At 35.5% G+C, this 26,056-nt stretch overlaps 1 protein-coding gene across 3 annotated transcripts in view; it reads right to left on the bottom strand.

Annotated features, from left to right (window-relative positions):
* Lrp1b (LDL receptor related protein 1B) overlaps positions 1-26,056 on the bottom strand; it is a 2,026,300-nt gene that overhangs the window by 1,198,292 nt on the left and 801,952 nt on the right. The gene's annotated exons all lie outside the window — the stretch shown is intronic.

Here is a 26,056-nt window from a genome sequence, read left to right as displayed (position 1 = left end):
GCAAATGGTCCCAGGCAATAAGCTAGAGTAGCCATTCTAATATCCAATATAATAAAATTTCAAACAAAACCTATTAGAAGAGATTTGGAAGGGCACTTCATACTAATCAAAGAAAAATCCAAGAGGAAATTTGAATTCTGAACCTGTATGACCCATATTCAAGGACACCCACATTTGTAAAATAAATGTTGCTAAAGCTCAAAGCACACATTGAACCTCACACAATAATAGTAGGAAATTTCAACACCCCACTTTTACCAATGAACAGACTATGGAAACAGAAACTAAGCAGAGACACAGTGAAACTAACAGAAATTATGAACCAAATGCATCTAACATAATATATATATAGAAAGAGAGAGAGAGAGAGAGAGAGAGAGAGAGAGAGAGAGAGAGAGAGAGAGAGAGAGAGAGAGAGAGAGAGAGAACATTTCACCCTAAAACAAAAAAAGTATACCTTATTTTCGGCACCTAATGGTACATTTTCCAAAATTGACCATATAATCAGACACAAAACAAGACTGAACAGATACAAGAAGATTGAAATATTCTATGTATTCTATCAGATCACCATGGATGAAGGCTGGTCTTCAAAAACAATAAAAACAATAGAAATTCCACATACTCATAGAAAATGAACAACTCTATACTCAATGACAACTTGGTGAGGGAATCACTACAGAAATGAAAGACTTTCTAGAATTTAACAAAAATGAAAGCTCAGCATACCCAAACTTATGGGAAACAATGAAAGCAGTGCTAAGAGGAAAATTCATAGCACTGAGTACCTTCACAAAAATATTGGAGAGATCCTATATAAGCAACTTAACAGCACATCTGAAAGCTCTACAACACACAAAAAAGTGTTGGAATGGCTGAGCATCTCTGGGACAAGTTGGAAACATAGGAAAATGGAAACCCCCAGGAATCTGTGACAGTGACTCCAGCTAAGACTTCTAGCAATGCAGTACATGAAGCCTGAATTGGCCATGTCCAGTTACCCAGCTATCGTCTAATGGGGGAATTTGGAAAACAACCCAGCCACAAAAGCTTAGATCCATAATTTGCCCTGACTTCAAGGTGCCCAGGGGTAAAAGATAGAGAAGAATTTGAGGAAAGAGCAAGCCAATGACTGGTCCAGGTTTTGACTGATGCCATGAAAGGAAGCCCACCTTTGTCATTATTTATAATATTCTGCTACACTTGCAGACAGAAGCCTAACATAAATGTAATTAGAGAGGCTTCATCCAAAAACTGATACAGATTCAGAGACCCTCAGTCAAGCATTAATTAGAGGAGAAGGAGGAAGGATTGAAAGAGCTAAAGGGGTCAGAGACAGCACAAGAAAACCTACACAATCAACTAACCTGGGCCAGTGAGGCATCATAGAGATTGAACTGGCAATCAGAGAACATGCATGGAACAGACAAGGCTCTCTGCATATATACAACAATTGTGCAGTTAGGTCTTCATCTAGGACTACTAAAGTAGGACCGGGGCCTACCACTGAGTACATTGTCTGCCTTTGTATCCTTTGTATCCTTTTCTCCTAACTTATCTACCCTCAATAGATGTGTCTAGTATTTCTGCAACTTGATGTGCCAACACCTGCTGATATTCTTGGGATCTCTTTTTCTGAGGAAAAGGGGAGTAAGAGTGGATGGGAGAGAGGACTGGGACCAGACAAGGGAGAGGAATTTGAGATCTGGATTTGAAGTAAATAATTTAATTTAAAAAAGAAAAAATGTAGAATTTTCTTGCTGAACTATGTGTATTTTGTTTAGAATGATTTTATCCACTTATGTTAATTTTCCTTCAAGAGTCATAATTTAATTTTTCTTTATGAATGCTAAAGTTTCATTGTCAGTACATTTGTCACATTATTTTTAACCATTCATGTCATGGTGGATATGTAGGTTGGTTCTCATCCTTGACAAATATAAGAACTGATAGACAGTTTTAAGCATCATTTCTCTGATGGCTGAGGATATTAAATTGTTTCTCAGTATTTATTAGCATCTATATTTCTCTTTTCATAACGGTCTAGTAAATGTGGTAGACCACAATATTCATTCTGTATGGTGATAAAAGACTTAGCATCTGAAAATTAGACAAATGAAATAATTAAAGAGACAATTAAGAAGGGAAGCTGAATTATAGCTATTTTGATATAATGTGATCCTAAGTTAACTAACTCAAGGTGTAATACCTAAAATTCTCAGACCTAATAAACACTCTTAACAAAGTAGCAAGATACAAAATCAACATACAAAAATCTACATGAAAGAATAGTGTAAGTGAACTCAAAGACAGTAAAACAAGCAAACAAACAAAAACAAATGAACAAACAAACAAGAACAACAATAAAAAAGCAAAACATTTGAACAGCATGCCATATAGCTGGAAACTACTCATATGTTCATATCTTTTGCAGAAAAGTGTTGTAAAGATGATCACATTAATGAAATTGATTAACATAGACAGCACATTAATATCAAAATATTAATGGCAGGTATCACATAGTTAGAGAAAATTCTTCTAATTCAAGTGGAAACATGCAAATGTAAATGTAATCTTAGATGTGAAAAAAAAATCAAACAAAACCCATTGCCCATCAGGACATCTTACCTCACATTAGATTAGTCGTAGCACAAACTAATAATGACTGATACTATGACTTGGCTAAGTGTTAAATAAACAAGAAGATCTGAGTTCAATTCTTCATCATACACATGAAAAGCTGGGTATGGCCACACATGCTTCTAATTCCAGTGACACAAGGACTAGATATAGAAGAATAGGTTAATCACAGGGAACTTTTCAGTCACTAGCTTATCTCTAGGATCAGTGAGAAACTTTCTCTCAGAAATAAGTCAGAAAGTAATACACCTGGTGATAATAAAATATCTTCCTTTGGTTTCTCCTTATGTGCACAGGAATGTGTACATACACCACACACACACACACACACATGCATCACCTCCACCGACCTGTGTATACGCAATGACACATACATATAAACACACAGGCATATATATATATATATATATATATATATATATATATATATATACAATAAAGACACACATATCACAATATACTACCCACATATAACACAAAATATGCATATATATACACATATATAATAAACATGCAACACACAGGTAATACATATATACATACAACAGATACCACATATGCAACACATATATCAACACATACAATACAAATACACAAGTATATCACACACACAATACATAAACACCACACAGAGAGATACATACACACAAACACACACACATATAATACACAAACACATGCACACACATAAATACATATATAAAACAAACATATATACACATATACATATATAATGTAAATATACCACCTACATACAATACAAACATGTGCATGCATATAATATATATACAACATACACATACATATGCATATACACACAACAAGCCCACACACATTTATATAACACATATACCACACACATACAATTCAAACATACAAATACATTACACACAATACCTAAACACTGCATAAATACTATACACGTACACACACACACACACACACACACACACACACATATACATATAAATATATATGTGTGTATGTATATATATGTTATATATACATACATATAATAATATATAACTCTCTATATATAACTATATGTATATATAACTATATAACTATATATGTGTGTGTGTGTGTAACAAACTAAACCAACCAAACAAAAACCTTATCTTGTTATTGGCAGAAAAGTAGACATATAGACTAATCGAATGGAGCAAATCATTCAGAAATATCTATGTGGCTACAGCCACCCAATATTTGACAAAAGAGGTAAAAGATATACAGTAAATAAAAGTCTCTTTAGAAAAACAAGAATGAAAACTGAATTTTCATAGTTTTTATAACTAATCTAAAATATATTTTTTACTGAACAAAATTTTTTTAAATTGATACTTAGCATTTATATGACCTGAAAATTTGAAACTGCTAAGCTAAGACAGCTAAAGCACCTTATGATATCAGCATGTGCAAGGCTATATGACATTACTTCAAAGCACAGGCAGTAATTCTAAGAATTAACAAATTGGTTTCCAAAAAATTTAAAAGATTTCTGCACAAACAAGGTAATAATTAACACAATGAAATGAGCATTTATAGGATGGGGATAAATATTTGCCAAGAAGACACCAGACAAGGGATTAATGTCCAGGATATATAAAGATCTTCAAAACAAAATACACACCCATACTCACAGAGTCAAAGGTAATCAAAATCTTCAAATCAATGAAATGACTAAGGAGCTGAGTGCAGGCTCTTCAAAATGAATTCTAGTTTTTCTTCATTTCTTCTAACAGGACTGTGTATTAGCAATGCCTCTGGTGTATGGAGGAGACATGGGACCTGAGGAAATATCTTTTCATTACATTTACTTCTGCCCTTTCTCAACACCTATTTTAGACCAATAGGTCAATGAATACAATTTTTTCTTATATATAGTGGTATATGGGGGAGAATCAATTCCATTGTAAATGGTGCCATCCCTGGGCTGCTGATCCTTGATTCTATATGAAAGTAGGCAGAACACGCCATCTGGAGAGAGCTAGTAAACAGCATCCTTCTATATCCTCTGCATCAGCTCCTCCATAGAAATATCTGCTCTGCTTAAGTTATCATCCTGACTTCCTTCAATAATGAACAGTTATATGGAAAGGTAAGCCAAATAAACTCTCCCCAGCTTGCTATTTACCCCAAGAAAAAACCCTAAGACTGTGTTTTTAGTTATAGCCTGAAGATGATACTGAAGAAAAAAAGAGAGGGAAAAGGAGAAGGAGAAGGAAGAGGAGGAGGAGGAAGAAGAAGAGGAGAACGAGGAGGAAGAGGAGGAGAAGGAGGAGGTGGAGGAGGAGGAGGAGGAGGAGGAGGAGGAAGAGGAGGAGGAGGAGGAGGAAGAGGAGGAGGAAGAGGAGGAGGAGGAGGAGGAGGAATTCCTTCATGTTGTTAGGAGGAAGAGACAAACCTACATACTCATGAATTTTTTCTGAGCATTATTCTAACAGGAAGTAAGCCTCTGTAATATTTGCTTCACTCTATGGGTGTTAGCTTCTGGATGGACCTTAGTTCTTTTTTCTTTTCTGCTCATGATATATGCTTTGATACAAATCATCATGTAAAGCTTGAGAATCCCTTTAAGGGAAAAAAATCAGGATCATAGTTTCAAAATTGTATGAAGACCCATTTGGAATCTGAACCATTTTGTAATGCTTCATTTGACCTACTTTTTTTTAACAGGTTCCCAGAGACAAACCTGTGGGAACCTTCAAGAACATTGTCTTTCCACAGAGTGACTGGAGAGACCTTAAGAAGCTGATGAAGACTGCAAACCCTGTGGCATTATTTGATTTGAGAAAACATATGAGGCAGTTTATATAATACTAAAATTAGTTGTCTCTAACGATTTATCAATACAAATAGGTTTTATATGCCCTTAATATGTCCCACTGCCATTTGAATCTAACATGGCAGATTATATTTTAAATTAAACACTCAGAATACCCAAAACAATCTGCAAAAATGAAATGATTTTTCTCATTTTATTTTTGTTGTTGTATGCTCACAAAAGAATACTATTTGATTGTTTGAAGTCATACAAGTAAAGCATTTATGTCTCTCAAATATGAGAGCAATTTATATCATGAGTAATTCGTTCTATTGTTTGAGCATTCCTAAACTTTCCAAAATTTTGGTAAGAAAATATTTTAGTCAGATGTTGCAATGGCAACATATCTGATCATACCATGGATGAAATATTTATGTTTATGCACATTTTCAGAGTGATGGGTTGATAGTTGCTTAGACCCATGTATTTAGGCAGATCATCATGGTGGAAGAAATGTGTGACAAAGGAGAATATCCATGTAAGCAGGAATTTAAGACAGAAAAGAACCCAAGGCTAGGAACAGATCCCACAAAGCAATTCTAGTAACCTTTATCACTAATGTAGGCCCTACCCAGCTCCTAATATTTCCAGGTTTTGTCAGATGGAGCCACTAGCTGGAGATCCATGCTTTCCATATGCCAAGTTTTGAGGAGACACCTTAAAACTCTTGCCTAAACCATAACAAAGTTTGTATTTTGGAACAATGAAAGTAAAATTTTGTCAGAAAATAAAGTGATGAAAACAGCTTCTAAAGTACAAAATTGAACTTGACTACAAAACAAAACACAGTTATCATGGTAAACATAATGAAGAGATCACTGATTACAAAGTTCCAAATGCAAGACCAGTATTTGCATCCCATCCTTACAGTGGCACTCTTTCTGACTTGTAATTTGTGAATTAACCTCATCAGGTTAATTAAATGAAGAAAATATCTAATAGAATATTTAAAAATAATAATGTTCATTTAAATTTTATTATTCAATATTCATATTCAAGATACCAGTGTCTAGACAGGCCTTATCCAATACTTTTTGCATTTCCTAGTTCTCATGCCTCAATTTTTGAAATATTTGTTTTAAAGATTAAAACCTTTTAGTTTAATTTACCCAAAGCCATATTTTTATCCACACAGGACTCCCTTGTTCCTTTTCTGACAGAAAAAGTTATCTTGATTGATAGAATTCAGCCATTATGTTGAAACAATGCAGCTTGTTTTTTACTTTACATTAGTGTCTTTTATTTGCTTTATGTTTTATATGTGAAAATATGTGACAAACTGTAATGACCTTCAGAATCCCACCTGGGCCCCAAATGTATTCTGGATTGTAAAATGCATACTGCAGGAAAAAAGGTCTAAGGATTTTATGTAGGAATTGAATTTAGTAAATGTTCCCTATGGAGACATGAGGAATAATACTACATTTGATGTAACTATGCCATTCACCAATTCTAAATCCACACAACTATGCAGAAAATATGCAGCACACAATACAGAGTACATTGCTTAATGGTGGATTAAACGGTGTTAGTAACAATTATTATAAATGTCTCCATACTTGATGAGATCATATCTCATGAACGTTTTACAAATGGAGAAAAAGAATGTATATAGGACCATTAGTAAACTAGTCACATACAATCCATTCAGTACAATTGCTTAATAGTAACACCGGGATATTCATATTATAAACAAAACATAATAGGAGTATAATTTTAAAAAAACTGAACACATATAAGTAATTGTAAAAGCTGTGCATAATAGTGATTAAAATCTACTTGATAACACATAGATTTTGTGAGGTGGATAGCCTTCCCAGAATCTTTGTGAACTGAAACAAAGCAGTTATTTTTTCTGTGTCTCTCTTTCCTATCCATAATGTAATCACAAGAGTATTAACCCTATAAATATTTTATGAGCAAAACATCTAGAGAGTATCTAATCTTAGGACATATCAGCAAGATTTCTGTAGCAAGATCATGTTTAGTTACACATGATGGTTTATTGTTTAAAATATATAATGCCTACACAAATTCTTTGTATGTGGAGTTATTTAAGAATATATATTCATTTGAAAAACAGTCAAGTATATAGAGAGTGAAATACATTATTCTAAATTAGAAAATGCTGCTCTATGGTGATATAAGTGAGAATACTAAATTTTGGAATATATTTATTAGTTGGAAGGACTGAGAATATAACCAAAGCCATGCCAGGCCTAACTTTATCCCAAGAGCAGCAAAATAATCAGTTGTGTCTGCGTCATGGGTTGTTGGAAGTAAGAAAGGATTCGCATACGAAATATCATTCTCATGATATGTAGGAATTAGTCAATGTATAAGGAGATAATTGCACACAACTCTCTAGGGTAGATAAATCTATATTGTGAGGGAAAAAATGAAGAATGGGTAATGAATCTAGTAAGTGCTTGAAAACACAAAGAGGCAGACTGATGGTATAACTCAGTACTTGAGTAAAAGATGGTTTTGGTGATGGCTATTCTTGCTTGTCAATTTAACTACATCTGAAATTAAATAAAACTCCAAAATAGAAAGGACACCTGTGAGAAACTTTTCCTTTATTTGAAGTGGGGATATCTACTTTCATTTGAGTTTGGAAGATACACTTTTAATTCAGATCTCTTGAGCTTGGTGAAAGCATGTCTAATCTGTACCATGTTTTCTTCAGGAAACCTTTAGGACATAAGCAAGTTTTTGCTCTTTGTTTGCTTGTTCTTGCTTTACTAGAATTTCTATTCCTTCAATGGCACTGGAGCTGCTTCTTTGGGATTCTAGCATGTAGTGAAGATCAGGTGAAGCATCTAGCTGTAACTACTGGATTATTGGATTTTCTATTTATGGTCAGCCATTTTTGGATTAGCTGGTCCACAGAATGTAAGTCTAGTGTGTGTATGTCTATCTATGCATGTATGCATGTATACATACGTATATAGACATACACACAGACATACACACACACACACATATATATATATATGTATGTATGTATAAGCACAATACACAGGTGCAAGTGCCTGCATGTGTATGTGTGTTTGTATTTATGTGTTGGGGGGCATAATGTGTTTTTGAAGATAAAATACATAGTTTCAGAGTCAGAAGTGTGCTTGCCTGAAAAAGTAAGTCCACCCGACCAGCAACTCTGATTCTTTCTGGTCTGTGCCAGCTCAGGGCAACGTTGGGCGCGAACTTGGCAGACGGTCCTATGGTCCGCGAAAAATACGTTTCTAACAATCATATGTATTAGTAATAGGGCTTACATACTTGCATACCTTCCATCTCTTTGAATGCTAATTTGCCATGTTCAAATGAAATAAAATCATATTCATTTATATATGTAAACTTCAATAACACCACCTTCATACATGGCTATGAAGTAGATACACATACTAATTTCTAGAAAATTCTGTTCAAGTTAAAGATCCAAACTAAGTTAAAAAATTTCATTAGTGTCAATTATTAAGGCTAATATAAAATCTCTAAAAGCATTCAGGGGGACAAGTCAAACAGAAAAGATAAAACCTAAGATATATTCATATACTAATTAATACAAAAGTCTGAGGGTGTAGATGTTTAATGAATGCATTTGGGATAGGAAAAGTGATGTGATTGCATTTTAATAAAACAAGATATTTAGAAGGCAGCCCTGTTCACTATCTTTTGACAAATATTACAGAGGAGGGCAGGGTAGAAAAGAAAAATTTAGAGGGATAAGAAAAACTAAATTCTTTTTAAGTCTGGTAGAAGCCTACTACTATAAAAGCTTCCTAGAATGTACATAAACACATACATAAAATGAATGAAAATAGAGTTATATTATAGCACAACAACCAGGCTTGATTACATCCAAGATGCAAATAAAAGACTATTCTAAGAATGAATTATTTCTTTTGAATTATTCTGATAGAGAGATGAAATTGACTTTTGAGCACACTGTTACAGTACTACTGAGGTAGCAGTAGCCTGGAATGTTGTGGCAGGGTTTTCTGGAAGTCCATATAAGCTCTGAATAAGCATCCTATATATGGTATGATTTGTCTTATAGCCAGGCTCGTTAAGCACAGGAAAGAAATGATGGAAGAGAGAATAATTTCACACATAATTTTGCTTCCTGTTTCTGTGACCTTAAATATAGATGATCTAAAATTTTTGATTGGCACTTCATGCCAGGAGCAACAACAAACATTCTATTGAACTGGAAGCACAAACTTTCTCTTAGCCACTTTAAGATTCTCCCTGATAGCAGTAAGCTAAGAAAAAAATAAAAAAGTTAGAAGGGGTGATTGGTTGCCATGGGGTAAAATGGATTGATACTCAAAAATGGAGTTAAGAAAAATTAGATCTATTGTGCAGGAGAATCTTTAGGGTATCACTTGATGCTGCCATGTCCTGTGAGGAAAGTCAACTCCCAGATACAACAGCCTAGCCAGGCAGGATGACAAAAGACACAGGTCTTTCACAAATGAAGGTATGGGTCACTCTTTCAGAAAAAGAGCAAAGACATGATGAGATGCTTGCCAAGAGTGGAGAAAATGCAAAACTGGTACTAGAGGAAGATAGTTATAAATACCAGCTAAGGCCACTTGACTGTTTGCAGAAAAGATGATTATAATTGACATGTGTGTTTCTGTTATATTTGGTTAATAATACATTTATATAGATAACTGTTTTCTTTCTATAATTTCTTTATCACATAGTATAACATTAATTGAAAGAATATGTTCTAAATTTATAATGTTGTTTCTGTATAAAGGATACTTATATCATGTTGGGCATAATTATGAGCAGGCAAAGTATGTAATGCATTTATGATTGTATTTGTGATAGTTATATCATATTTCTGCATTATTACTGCACAGTTATTATTTTACTTTGTAAATTAATCATGACATTAGAACATTGTCAACTTGGCAAGAGATACCCCTGCTATGGCTGTTTATAGTTGTTGACTTGATTACATCAGCAATGAACTAAAACTCCGCAAGCGAGGATACACCTATGAGCGATTTTTGCTTAATCTGAAATAGGAAGGATTACTCTTTTAATCCAGATATTTTAAGTAGGAAGACATCATTTTAATTCTGATAATTTGAGCTGGGAAAAGATACCTCTATTCAATGCCAGACCTTCTGCTGGAAGTCTGCATGTCTTATAGTTTGTTATATAGACAGGGAATAAATTAGGTTTTTTTTTTGTTGTTGTTGTTGTTATTTGTTTGCTTGTTCTAGCAAGTCCATTCTTTTGCCATCTTTAGAGTCTACTTCTGAACTTCAGTATATACTGAAGAGTAACTGAAATATCTATCCTTGTGGACTAGAGAAGTACAGGATTTATTGGATTCTTCTACTTTCTACCCACAGCCAGCTATTCATTGTTGAATTGGCTGGACCACCACAGGTAAAACATTGAAATAAATCCTCTATCTATCTATCTATCTATCTATCTATCTATCTATCTATCTATCTATCTATGTCTTTCTGTTTATCATATATCTGTATATTTTTCTATCTATCTATTTGTCTATCACCTGTATACCTATATATAATCTATAGATCTATATACATCTATCTATCCACCTACCCATCTATATCTCTATGTAATGTATATACCTATGTAGCTGTATATGTACATATCTATGTCTACATGTCTATTGTATACATATATACAGATATTTACTCAATAATTTATAAACTATAGAGAACCCTGACTAATGTATCCCCAAAGATTACAGGCTATTCTCTATGTCCTTGGTTGCCCTCAATAACTCGATAATAAGAGTCTGTTGCTGAAAACATTGCATACTTGAATAATAGAACATTGATAAATCAAACTTTTACTGGTACCTAGAGACTCCATTGATACTTCAAGCTCTAGCAGTGGTGAAAGGTGCTATGCACACTATTAAAGGGGGAAAAATCACTGTAGTCCCACCAACTTTGGACTTAGTGAACTACAATATTAAAGAGTCCTGACAGTACAAGTTTACTGAAACAATAGTCACACAAACTTCATGAGCATTATCAACACTTTCTTAGTGAATTTAAGTTCTCTATACAAGAGGAATCCATATTTGGTAACATGCTTGAGCCAAGGTCCTATGGCTTGCCAGATCATAGACTCTAGGAGAAAACCTACTGCTATGTTTATCCATATCCAATGATCAATCATGACATTAATAGATTAAAGCACTCTTAAACTTTATTAGACAAACATTTATTTGAAATGAATAATAAACAGAAGAGATCTGCATTTGAACAAGATACAGAGGACAAGAGACTACAGAATGTTCAGCTTTAAACTGAACACACACCTGAACCACCCCACACCCCACACTTATCTCTTCTCCAATGTCTTTTCCAAACAACATTGCAGAAGAGGGAAGGAAAAGAGTAAAATCCACTGGTGGTGGAGGACTACAAAGAAGCAGTATCTCCACTAGGCAATAATACAGCTGCACATAATTTACAGTGGTTTATTTTTTTTTTCAGAGTATGTAACAACCCCTGCATTCTAAACCAAATCAAAACTCATCATACAAATGAGAGCTGGGTACAACATTCTACCCCTATCTAAGAAGAAAGCTCAGTTTTCTATGAAAGTTAAATACCTTAAAAGATAACCACATTATTGCTGAAAGTCATTCAAAATGTTCTTAATGGAGGAAAACCAAAAAAACCTTCATGACTGAAAAATGGTCTGGGAAGAGTTGGGAGCTGAAAGGTGAATAGGTTCAAAGTGAATTTTCTGAAAGTCTTAGAGAACAAATGAAAATGAAACAAAGAAGAATGGATGTGTTTTGCTTGGAAAATCTAACTGAAGCCAGTACTATTTCAATTTACAACACTGAGGGTCAATATTTCTTTAAACTAAACCATTAGGAGAAAAAGTACCTATATATTATATTATTTTCATGTATATTAGGGTATGCATATGTTTCAAATTATAGGTTATATTTTTATTGGCCAAACAGGCAATATGAGTAAAATCCATCTGTCAGGGCAGATACTCACAGTGCCCTACCACTGAGGAGGAGTTTCTTGATGGGGTGAAACTCTTTAAGAAGAATTTTCCCAGAGAAGTCAGTGCCACTTCCATTCTGAGCAGTGAATTTTATACTTCTTTTCTTGTAATAAGTCTATACTTTTACTACTACTTGAAAATATGTATAGAAAAAAATTTGAAAAGAACTAGATTTGGGTATCATAGATTATGGCTTATCATCTTTGAAGTGGATGAGTTCATGTTCCAAAGAAACTGGAGCTGAAATATTGTACCCTCAATTGGTGACAGGCACACAAAGGATAGTATGTTGTAACAGAGCAGGAACTTTCCATTCTCAACCTTGTGATGCTGATTGGAACATCTGTTTAATCTACTGCATCTTTCAACAGTGTCTTACCACATCTCACTAATTAGGGAAAGATGAAAAAGTCAGAGGTCAAAATGTAGTTTCTGTTGATTTCTAATTGTATCCCACCAGTATAAAACGATAGTACTGAAAGTTAAACCATGGTATGAAGGAAAGGCCATCCACTGACTGTCCCACCTGGGGATCTATCCCATATACAGTTACTAAATCCAGACACTATTGTGGATGCCAATAATTGCTTGCTGACAGGAGCCTGATATAGGACTGAGCACAGTGTCCCCAATAGAGGAGCTAGAGAAAGGACCCAAGGAGCTGAAGAGGGTTGCAGCCCCATAGGAGGAACAGCAATATGAACCAACTAGTACAAGAGCTCTCAGGGACTACACCACCAACCAAAGAGTACACATGGAGGAACCCATGGCTTCAGTCGCATATGTAGCAGAGAATGGCCTTGTGGGACATCAATGAGATGGGAAACCCTTTGTCTTGTGAAGAGCCCTAGGGTAGGAGAATGCCAGGACAGGGAAGCAGGAGTGGGTTTGTAAGTGAGCAGGGAGGGGAGATGGCATAGGGGTTTTTGGAGGGGAAATGAGAAAAGGGGATAAAACTTGAAATGTAATAAAAGAAAATATCTAATAATGAAGAAAAAAATAATGTTGATATCAGCACACAATGACTTCTGAGTCAAAAGCAGCAGCTGTTTGTCTGTAAGCTTAAACAGAATGCATTATTCATGTGCTTGAAATAAATGAATGAATTATTATATATAATATGCAGCTTATTTGAATTTTAAGTACCATTGTTTCTTAAGTGTGGCTCTATTGTGGAGAAAATCTTATTTAGTTTATAAATCAATTACAAGAGGAGGTAAATGCTGCTAGAGTTAGAAATGACTCATTTTGTCATTTAAAATATATACTTCGCCCTCACCCAATAGCAGATTAGGTGAGTATTTTGTTCCCCCTTCTAAGAAGGACTGAAGCATCCACACTTTGTTCTTCCTTCTTCTTGAGCTTGATGTGGTCTTGATTGTATCTTGGGTATTCTGAGCTTTTGGGCTAATATCCACTTATAGGTGAGTAGATACCACGTGTGTTCTTTGTGACATCACTCAGGATGACATTTTCTAGTTCCATCATTTGCCTAAGAATGTCATGAAGTAATTGTTTTTAATAGCTGAGTAGTATTTTGTTGTGAAAATGTACCATATATTCTGTATCCATTCCTCTGTTGCAGGGCATCTGGGTTCTTTTCAGCTTCTGGATATTATAAATAAGGCTGCCATAATCATTGTGGAGCAGGTGTGCTTGTTATATGTTGGAGAAGCTTTTGCGTATATCCCCAGAAGTTCTATAGCTAGGTCCTTAGGTAGAATTATTTCCAATTTTCTCAGGAACAATCAGCTGTTTTTCCAAAAGCTCATAATGCCCATGATTCAACACATAGAGGGGGACCTGGGAGGGAAAGTGGAGAGGAGGGAATAAGGGGGACAGTAACAAGAATTGGAGGAGATGTGAGAGAGGTAAAGAGGGTCAGGAAATTGAACCAAAATATGTAGCTGGGGGATGAGGAACTATGGATAGCCACTGGAGGGTCCCAGACACCATGGAAACACGAGGCTCCCAGGATTCAATGGGGATGACTTTAGTGTCAATACTTACAGAAGTGGGAGATAGAGTTTGTTGAAACAACCTCCAGTAGATAGGCACAGCTCCTGGTGGAGGGATGGGGCCACCCTCCCATTTCAGAGCTTTTAACACAATAATATACCTGTCCAAAGAAAGAAGGAGGTGCCAGCCGGGGACTTCCCTACCTGGGGATCCATAATGTCTGCAGACATCAAACCCAACACTGTTACCATGGTCAAGAGGCACTTGCTGACAGAAACCTATTATGGTGGTTCCTTGGGAGGTTCAGACAGCAACTGACCAATGCAGATGCAGATGCTTGGAGACAACCATTTGACTGATCTCAGGGAACCTGGTGGGGAAGCTGGCAGAAGAACAGAAGGGAATTGTGACCTCATTGGAAGAACAGCATTGGTTGGCTTGACCACCAAGCTCTCCCAGAGTCTAGGCCACCAACCAAGAGTGTACGTGGAAGGATCCATGGCTCCAGATACATATGTAGCAGAGGGTGGCCTTACCTGACAGCAATGGGAGGGGAAGCCCTTGGTCCTGGGGAAATGCAAGAGTGTTGGGGCTTCAGAGTTTGGGTGGGTGGAGGAACACTCTCATACAGGCAAAGGGGAGGAGAGAGGGCAGATGTGGCATGGAGGTTGTAGTGGAGTGAAAACCAGAAATGGGATATCATTTGATATGTAAATGAATGGAATGATTAATAAAAAGAAATAAGACAATAAAGTATTTTTGAATATCAGAGCATACACATATACTTTTAAAGGAATAAATCATACAGAAGCAAAGAGATATGAATATACTATGATTGTAGCTACCTTTACTATTTTCAGGAATATTAAAACTTATCTCTTTCACATAATTAGCTTCTATGAACTATTGGAAAGATTATATGCAGTCCTACCCTATGAATGAAGGAGAAGGTGGTACAAGTAGAGGTGATCACAGAAAGTGAGCATTTAGAAAATACTAGGATGCAGTAGAGTCAGGTAACACTAGATGTAGAGAAGATGTGGGTGCAACCAAAAAAATACTCGTGTGTTCAATTTCCAAAATGGTACAATATACATTTTTTAATCCAGATGTTAATAGAACATTTTATCTTACATCTTTAGTTGGTTAATTATTAAGAAACTCAACATTTTATGAAGGACAGAATCAACTAGTCAACATTATTTGAAAGGATGTTTTGAATTAGGTATTATGTTTTAGTGTAAAGAAAACAAAAACAAAATAGTGACTTGGGACCCCAAACCCAAGACTAGCTTTCACAATACCAGAAAGCACAAAACAACTTTCTAAAGAGAGTATCAACCAATAATCTTACCCAGATATGAAGCTTATGATGCAATAATGACAAGTAAGGCTTAATAATCTTAAGGATACCATAGTGACATTCATACCTTGGCAGTACCCAATAGACCAATAAGAGGGAGATAATTCCTGGTACTGGAAATCTATCCAGCTACCCAAACCCAGAGAAGTCATGAATCATCAAGAATAACTTAAAAATACCACTTCAGCAAACCAACATAAATTCTAACTCTATTCTGAATATTTGTATTTCTATTCATTGGCAAGTATAGACTCCATTCATCATCAAGAAAACCTCTCTCTACAACAGAGACAATTAAGAGAACAAAAATCAACCAAAAACACCGAGTCATGAAGCCCAGTTCCAACTGCTGTATCTAAACAGCAACGGCAGTAACTAGTTCTCAGGATTATTTTTTCAAAGGAGGCAAATAGATTGTGAGTACCAGAGAAATAGGACAAGTGTATATGATATTGGCTTCCAGAAATATCACAAGCTAAGTACATTAAGTCTCATCTATATAGGCGCTTGAACATGATCTGAACAAGGAGCATCCCAATAGCATGCTAACATGTACAGCCCCCAATTAGATCATTCTTTAGCTAGTATTTCTTCCTAAGATGTTGTATGGTTTGGTTTTGATTTAAGACGCTGAACTGAACCCAGTGCTGCATGCATGCTAAGTATAAGATCTACCACTACGCCAACTCACCAACGTCATCACTTTTTTTCTTGTTTTATTGATAATAAAGAAGATAATTAAAACAACATACTCCATTAAAGATAAACTTTTGAAAACCAACTAGTTTCAACACTAAACATGGTACTACAAGCAATTAGAAAATATGAGAGTAGGAGAAATAGCCATCAGTAGTGAACAACACAATTGGTTGTACATTAGTATGTGATCAGCTTCAAAACATGTAAATAAAGTAATATTATTTCATTTGAGTAGATTATATGTATATATTTAGGAATTTAAAGATACATGCATATATAGTGTATATTCATGGATTGATATATGTTCCTGAATATATATATATATATATATATATATATATATATGAATATATATAATTCATGTGCATGAATACATACAAACCCACATATACATACAATACATTCACACACACACATGCACACACACACACACACACACACAAATTATAGGAACAGAGACCATACATTCTAAAATGAACAATAGGCTTATATCGGAATTATAAATGGAAGAAAATGTTCCAATTATGCTATAATCTAAAAAAAGAGATATATTTAAATTATTTAAATCTATTTAGAACTAATTAAACACCATGAAAATAGAAATAGTGACTTAAAAAAGAAGAATTTTGTAAAAATTCTGGAAGAAATTATGTATTACAGTTTCTTGGAAGGACCTACAGTATCCATAAGGATTATTTCCAGTTATAGAAAGGCCTGAGTTTCTGTGGGGCTGGGAGAAGTAATAATGTACTTGATTTGCATTCTGTCATGGTCATAAGTCTATAATGATCTCATAGACATAAAAATTTGTTAGAATTTTCTCATAGTTACATTTCAAACATACGTAGCAGTGATCATTCCCTTTCTCTGAAAATGTGATCATTATTTTTCTGCAACAATAAATATAATATTGAATGAAAATGATAAAAATAAGAGTCTCTTATTTCTTATGTCAATGGACATATACACAGTGCTTCAAAGTCAGCCATAATTATTCAAAGAATGGAATGTTCTGTACTTGCAGTATTTACCAAGCTACTTAATCTAAATTCTGTTAAATTTAATATTATTCATTAAATTTTGTCAGATTTTTTCTGATTTTTTAAATCCTTTTTTACAGTCCAGTTTTTTTTCAGTATTTAAAATTTTTAATTTTATTTTATTAGATATTTTCTTTATTTACATTTCAAATGCTATCCTGAAAGTTCCCTATACCCTCCCCCTGCCCTGCTCCCCTCCCCACCCATTCCCACTTCTTGGCCCTGGCATTACCCTGTACCGAGGCATATAAAGCTTGCAAGACCTAGGGTCCTCTCTTTCCAATGATGGCTGACTAGGCCATCTTCTGCTACATCTGCAGCTAGAGACACAAGCTCTGGGGGTACTGGATGGTTCATATTGTTGTTCCACCTATAGGGTTGCAGACCCCTTCAGCTCCTTGGGTGCTTTTTCTAGCTCCTCCACTAGGGGCCCTGTGTTCCATCCTATAGATGACTGTGAGCATCCACTTCTGTATTTGCCAGGCACTGGCATAGCCTCTTACGAGTCAGCTATGTAAGAGTCTCTTCAGCAAAATCTTGCTGGCATATGCAATACTGTCTGGGTTTGGTGACTGATTATGGGATGGATCCCCAAGTGGGGTAGTCTCTGGATAGTCCATTCTTTCATCTTAGCTCCAAACTTTGTCTCTGTAATTCCTTTCATGGGTATTTTGTTCCCTATTCTAAGGAGGAATGAAGTATCCACACGTTGGTCTTCCTTCTTCTTCATTTTCTTCTGTTTTGCAAATTGTATCTTGAGTATTCTAAGTTTCTGGGCTAATATCCACTTATCAGTGAGAGCATATATAGTGACTTCTTTTGTGATTGGGTTACCTCACTAAGGATGATATCCCCCAGATCCATCCATTTGCCCCAAAATTGCATAAATTAATTGTTTTTAATAGCTGAGTAGTACTCCATTGTGTAAGTAATTTTTAAAGGGGGATTGCTCTATCAAACAATACTGGAAGAATTTTATTAATTTGATATATTAGTCAAAATAGAAGACAATTTGTGGTGCCAAAAATAGATATGGAATCTGGAAAGTGCCATAAACCGAATGCTTACAAATGGTATTCCTCCAGGGCATCTGAGTTTGTAAATGCTGGCATGTCCACACAGTGTTTTCACACAACCATTCTTTCACATGCAAACTTCTGGTGACTCTCTCTTTCACCAATCCCTTTCTAAGAGGCTGTAAGTTATTTTTGATTGGAACCCAATACTAGTAAGCTTATTTTCACTAATTACCTCTTTGATGACTTCTTCAATTGTAATCAATTATTGAAATACCTAGTATTGAGGTCATAAGAAAGGGCAATTTGCAAATTCATCTGGAATAACAAAAAAAAAAAAAAAAAAAAACCAGGATAGCAAAAACTCTTTTCAAGGATAAAAGAACCTCTGGTGGAATCACCATGTCTGACCTAAAGCTGTACTACAGAGCAATTATGATTAAAAAACTGCATGGTACTGATACAGGGATAGACAGGTAGATCAATGGAATAGAATTGAAGCCAAGAAATGAATCTACACACCTATGGTCACTTGATCTTTGACAAGGGAGCTAAAACCATCCAGTGGAAAAATGACAACATTTTCAATAAATGGTGCTGGCACAACTGGCAGTTATCACGTAGAAGAATGCAAATTGATCCATTTTTATCTCCTTGTACAAAGCTCAAGTCTAAATGGATCAAAGACCTCCACATAAAACCAGAGACACTGAAATATATAGAGGAGAATGTTGAGAAAAGCCTCAAAAATATGGGCGCAGGGGAAAAATTCCTAAACAGAACAGCAATGGCTTGTGCTTCAAGATCAAGAATTGACAAATGGGACCTCATAAAATTGCAAAGCTTTTGTAAGGCAAAAGACATTCTCAGTAAGACAAAAAGGTCACCAACAGATTGGGAAAGGATTTTTACCAATCCTAAATCTGATAGGGGACTGATATCCAATATATAAAAAAAGTTGGGCTCCAGAAATTCAAATAACCCCATTAAAAATGGGGTACAGAGCTAAACAAAGAATTCTCAACTGAGGACTACTGAATGGCTGAGAAGCACCTGAAAAAAATGTTCAACATCCTTAATCATCAGGGAAATGGAAATCAAAACAACTTTGAGATTCTACCTCACACCAGTCAGAATGGTTAAGATCAAAAATTCAGGTGACAGCAGATGCTGGTGAGGATGTGGAGAAAGAGGAACACTCCTCCATTGCTGGTGGGATTGCAAGCTTGTACAACCACTCTGGAAGTTTGGTGGTTCCTCAGAAAATTGGACATAGTACTACTGGAAGATCCATCAATACCTCTTCTGGGCATATATATACACCCAGAAGATATTCCAACTGGTAATATGGACACATGCTCCACTATGTTCATAGCAGCCTTATTTATAATAGTCAGAAGCTGGAAAGAACCCAGACGTCCCTCAACAGGGAAATGGATCATTTTTTCTTTTTTTGTAATTAACTTACATTTTACACTCCATATTCCATTCCCCGCTGCCTTATATACCCTCTGACTGCTCCATCTCCCATACCTCCTTCCTTTACCACCCCTGTCTCCATGTGGATGCCTCCTCCTCGCACTCCACCTGACCTCTAAACTCCCTGGGGCCTCCCGTCTCTGGAGGGTTAGGTGCAACATCTCTGAACGAACACAGACCTGGACATCCTCTACTGTATGTGAGTTGGGGGCCTCATATCAGCTGGTGTGTGCTGTTTGATCAGTGATCCAGTGTTTGCAAGATTTTAGGGTTCCAGATTAATTGAGACTGCTGGTCTTTCTACAGGTTTTTATCGCCCTCCTAGTCTGCCCTCTGACTGTTCCTCATCCCATAGTTCCTCCAACTCCCACACCACCAGATTTCCCCAGGCCCTGGGGCCTCAAGTTCCTCTAGGGTTAACTGCATCTTTTCTCACTGAGGCCAGATCTCTGCTGTATATGTGTTGGCCTCATATCAGCTGGTGTATGTTACATGGTTGGTGACTTAATTAAGGGGACATAAGCCATCTGGGAGTCAAGGGATCCCCCTCCTCCTCATTGTCTTCCAGTTTTTCCCTAATTCAACCACAGGGGTCCCCGACTTGTTTCCATTGGTTGTATATAAGTATCTGCATCTGACTCAGCTGCTTTTGGGGCCCCTCTGAGGCCAGTCATGCTAGACACCTGTTTATAAGCACAATTTTTGGTTTGTTAAAATTTCTCATTAAAGAAGGACTTATATGATTTTTGTATATAATACCTATCTTCCTTTCTTTAGACATATCCCTAGGCACATTATAGTGTAGATTATACTGAAGGGTTTATTAAGCTCATTATATTCATTAACTGTTTTATTATACCTCTATTTACTGTATTCATGAAGTCTACTGCATTTGCATTTTGATTTATTTTAAATGTCTGTGTCAGGTTCTGATATTAGTCTTCTCATTTTCAAAACCTGAATCTGCCTCTGTTTTCTTAGTTGCCTATTTTGTTCAGTAGCCTTACTTAAAATAATCACATATGTATCTATTCATACATGAACTTGACTTCTATGATTACTGACATAAGGCAAAAATTTTATACTTAGTCAGCCATGTATGGCTGCTGAGGGAATTCATGTGTTTCAAGTTATAACTGGGAGAACTCAATACTTCATGTTATTCAGTGTTAATTAACTTAAATTTAAAAAAACCACAGATAGCTGGGGACACATTTCTGGCAAAGCACACAGTTAATCCTGTCTTAATGACTTGTGTTTCCTTCCCAATGATGAAAATTCATTTTTAATTTTTCCCAGTATTAATTTAATTATATATACACATTATTAGTATTTTCTGAATATATGCTAGATTGGTCATTATTTATTACTGCCTCCTTGTTTTGGAGGATTTGGGCTATGTTCATATTTTACCCCTTGCTCTTCTAATTATTTATGCAGTAACTTGTAGAAGCAAGTATAATGTTAGGTTTTATTTTCCTTTTTTTTTTTCCTTTTTTCAAGACAGGGTTTCTCTGTATAGCCCTGGCTGTTCTGGAACTCACTTTGTAGACCAGGCTGACCTCGAACTCAGAAATCCACCTGCCTCTGCCTCCCGAGTGCTGGGATTAAAGGCATGTGCCACCACGCCTGGTTTTATTTTCCTTTTTTAATATGAGAATTCAAGGCTCAGACTTCTGAGTAGCACTTCACAAAGAACATCAAAATATCTGTTTTCCTCTTTTTGGATATTTCCAAATTCTCTCTTAATTTTTCTTTTGATTAAAATATTTGCTTCTGATTGCCAGTGCTAGGGGCCAACATAGATCCCTTTTAATCATATATTTATTGTTTCATTGCTTTGAATTGCTTAACAGCATGAACCGAGAAAATACAGTATATGATGTGAACAATTTTAGGTGAATTGGGACTTTTTTATGTCTATGTGTCTATGTGCGTGTGTGTGTGTGTGTGTGCAATAATACTCTTCATTAGATTTGTAAGAATTAATAATAAGGGGATATTTCAAATGTTCAATTCTAGCTGTGCATTTCTGATATTTAATTCTATTGATTTCACATATGTGTTTAAACTTCTATTACCAGGCCAACTTATGACATTATTTTCAGAAAATACTGCTTCATAATAGAATGTTTATTTTATGTACTAAGGAGTATTTTTGGACTGAAATTTATTTAACATATTTATTTAGTTTTCCCAGACTCTTAATAATCTTTATGTTTTGCCATTCAATTTAGTTCTAACTTTTTACATAAAACTCATATATAAGTATCATAAAATTTTCAGGTAAAAGAATGAAGTCCTATAACCTATGAGTAATGTAACTTAGTCCACAAAAGACATTGATTGTATTTGTGGATGGTAGCTGATGTTTTCCATAAGCAGGCTACAATCAATTTAATTACAGGTGTTATAAAGTAAAAAATTTGGGAGGAGATGTAAGGATCTCCCAAGAAAGAGAATAGATAGCATATAGTTACGAGTGAAGGAGGGTGTACAGAGACTGGAACTAAACATTTGAGAGCAGAAGGGAAAGGGGGGTAAGGAAAGAAATACATTGGGAAAAGCCAAAACTAAGAGTAATTGGAAAGGTCATTTAGAGACCTACACATGCTAAATGGAATCATGAAATCATGAGGGAGATAAGGCCGCAACTAAACATCTCTTGCCTCCAAATGGAACATCCAGTGACAGGGTTACGCCCAATCAAGTTCTTGGGCCAAGAATTCCCAGAGAAGCCCCCAAACAACCTAGCAATTGCCAAGGTGCTTTGTGTTACTTCTCACAAACTAATGGTGCAGTGCTATGTCTGAATAAAGCACCCAAGTAACACAGAGAAGTTGAGCTACTTACAGACTCTCCCTATGAACTGCTGTTCATGACACTAGGTGGTAGTCTTCTTGCTACCTGAAGAAAAGGTGAGCACCAGCTTAGCAGTGAAGAATTCCATCTACATGACTGACATGACTGCAAGACATACAAGGGAAACCCTGACACTAAAGTAGGAATAGACATCACTATCTTAGATATGAGACAGCCTCCATGAGTTGGAACCAATACATGACACTGCTTAAGTCCAAGGACCCTCTGCTATAGAGTCATGGTAATAAAATGATTCTTAACAACAAGACACTCATAGATCCGTGCATTGCTCAGTCATCATTAAAGAAGCTTCCTCCTGCAGTATAAGGGAAAAATACAGAGACCCCATACTGGACAATGTGCAGAGAGTGAGAGACCTTTGAACACTCAGTCCAATGAGATATCTCTATTAAACCTCTCACTCTGACACTCAGGGAACTCTGCAGATAAAGGAAGCAGAAAGATTTTTAAAAGCCAATGAGGATGAGAGACACCTAGGAAACAAGGTCTCTTAGATAAAATGGGACTGGTGCATGTATGAGTTCACAGAGACTGTGACACTATGTATAGGGTCTGCATAGACCTAAGACAAATGGAGTTCCAGTTCTTAAATGAAAAGTGAACACAAGCTCCCATCTCTAACCTAGAAGCTAGTTCCCAACTGCCTGAAAAGGTAAATTGGTTTTCTTCCTCCTATGGAATATCACTAGATATATAAACCACACTTATGTGTAGGCCATATCTATCAGTCAATTTCAACACAAAGTAAACACAATGGTATTTTTGATTTTTAAAACATAAGCACCAGCCTAGCAGCGAAGCCTTTTGTTTATGTATTGTGGTTTGCAATTTTATGTTTTTATGATGTGTGTGTGTGCGTGTGTTTCTACATCCGTGGTTGTGTTGTGCCTTGTTTGGATAACATTTCTGTTTGTTTCTTTAACGTATTATTGTTTATTTTGATACTTTAGGTTTCTGTTTTCTAGTGAAAGAGAGAAGAAAAATAATATGTGGTGATGTTAGAGGGACCTAAATAGTGTTGGGGGAAAGAAAAACATGGTCAAAGTATATTATATGAAGCAGATCTATTTTCAATAAAATTAACATAAATAAGAATTCATAGTTTATATCATCATTATATTAGTATGAGGTCTTGGGGACAAACGATAAACAAAACATATGGCTCAATCTGAATGTGTCTTTGTGTCATGGTGACAAGGAGTCACTTGTACTGTGTAGTTACATGTCAGCTTTTAAAATGAGAGAATGATCTGAAAAGGTGGGATTTCATTAGGAAAAATGTCCCACAAGCTTGGTATGTTTTCCTAAATACAGTCTGATGAGATAGTCCAGTATATTAAGGGTGATAAAATGCCCAAGATGGTTGCTCCTGGTGCTATTACGATAGGTGTTGAGCAAGCTAGGAAGAGCAGGCCATCATAGTCTATGCATCCTCCCCTGCCTCTGCTTCCTGCCTCTGCTTCCTGCCTCAAGTTTCAGTTCTAACTTCAACTGACAATGGACTATACCATGAAATAAAACAAAACAAAGCTATAACATGAAATAAAAAAAAATATTTGCAAGTTCCCTTTAGTTATGGAGTTTATTTTAGCAGCAAAAGCCCTATTGGAGGCCATGAAGGTCAGACCAGCAGCCTCTAACTGAAAAGGTTTATGGATTCCTTATACCTAATTTTCATGAACATCTTCATATTTAAGGCTCTAAAGTTTTTCCTCTGAATAATTTTATATTTTAATTTTATCAAATTTCTTAATTATTACGAATATTTGTCCATAATGGTCAGATTTGTAATATCTTCAGCTTCTTGTTCTAACAGTATCACTTCTTTGGGATAGAAGAACAGAAGCCTTACCAATTCTGCATCACAAGGATGTAAAGAGTTTGTTAGTGAGGTGCAACTTGATGTTTGGCCAACTGTAAAGTGATCAACACTCTTAAGAAGTTCATAAATTATATAAATTAGTGGTAGGTCTTTAAGGACAAAATGACATAATAATCACATCAATTAAAAATCTCAAATACCTCAATGTTCTCATTTTTATTTTTTATTTTTCAATTTTATATGTAATATTGAGACTTATACAGCTTCAAATATGGTATTATGCCAGCAAATAAAGAGAATTCTATTTTAGGAAAAAATATGACCTAAACATTCTTTTTGTGTCAGCGATATATGTATCTGTTTCTCCATGTTTTAGACATTAAAGAATGTTTAAATGTTTATACTGAGCAAAGATAAGATAATAAATCAAAGCACAAAGCAGCTTGTGTACAGTTATGAGGTAGAGAATATCTACTAACCCCTTGGGATGTTTATAAAAATCTTCCTATTCTCACTTCGCAGATTTGCTACTTACTAGTGATAAAAATGTGTTAAGCCCATTTTTTTCCATGCTCATATGCATTTAATCATCATTGCAAATGTAAGAGGTAATTTAACAAATTTTTCACAGTTTCATGGACGAAGAAATGGACTCTGTGAGGTCAAATAACTTCTATTAGTTTTCAAAGTTCCTAAATGCGAGAATGAAAACTTCGCTATCAGGCTACAAGATTGGATAACATTTGCTTATGTATTTCTCATTTCTGCTTCATGAGTGAAACGTAGAAAATGAATTCTCTGAAGAATTTTGGATATACATTGTTCTTGTGTTCAAAAGGCATTTGCTATCTCACACAGAAAATGCCAACAGATAAAGGATCTAAGATGTTCGATGACTGTGAATGGGGGGAATGTTCAGATCAAAATATAATCTATGAAGATATTTTGTATTGGTTATTTATATATAACTTAAACATGTATGTATTGGGTTTTTAGTGAACAATTTTACTTTGAATAGTAAGTTTTACATTTCAGGGGATTGTAGAAGCACTGACATTTTTATTTTCACTTCACTCAGAATCTTGTAGATTGTAGCATAGGAGGATAGTGAATAACAGTGAATTCCACAGGTTCAATAGCCACTGTGCAGAGCTCAGTAAGATACTGAACAAGCAGCCTCATACAGCTAATCCTTCTAATTCACTTGACTTTTGCCAGGCAAAATTCTTATCTTCAGCCTAACATGTTTATTTGATAACAGTGGCTCAGCAAGAATATGAATTATTTTTAAAG

The sequence above is a fragment of the Mus caroli genome, unplaced genomic scaffold, assembly GCF_978045245.1.
Source record: "Mus caroli unplaced genomic scaffold, Mus_caroli_1 scaffold_2, whole genome shotgun sequence".
Lineage (NCBI taxonomy): Eukaryota > Metazoa > Chordata > Mammalia > Rodentia > Muridae > Mus > Mus caroli.
The sequence above is the reverse complement of the archived record's forward strand: the minus strand, read 5'-3'. Positions and strand labels throughout refer to the sequence as shown.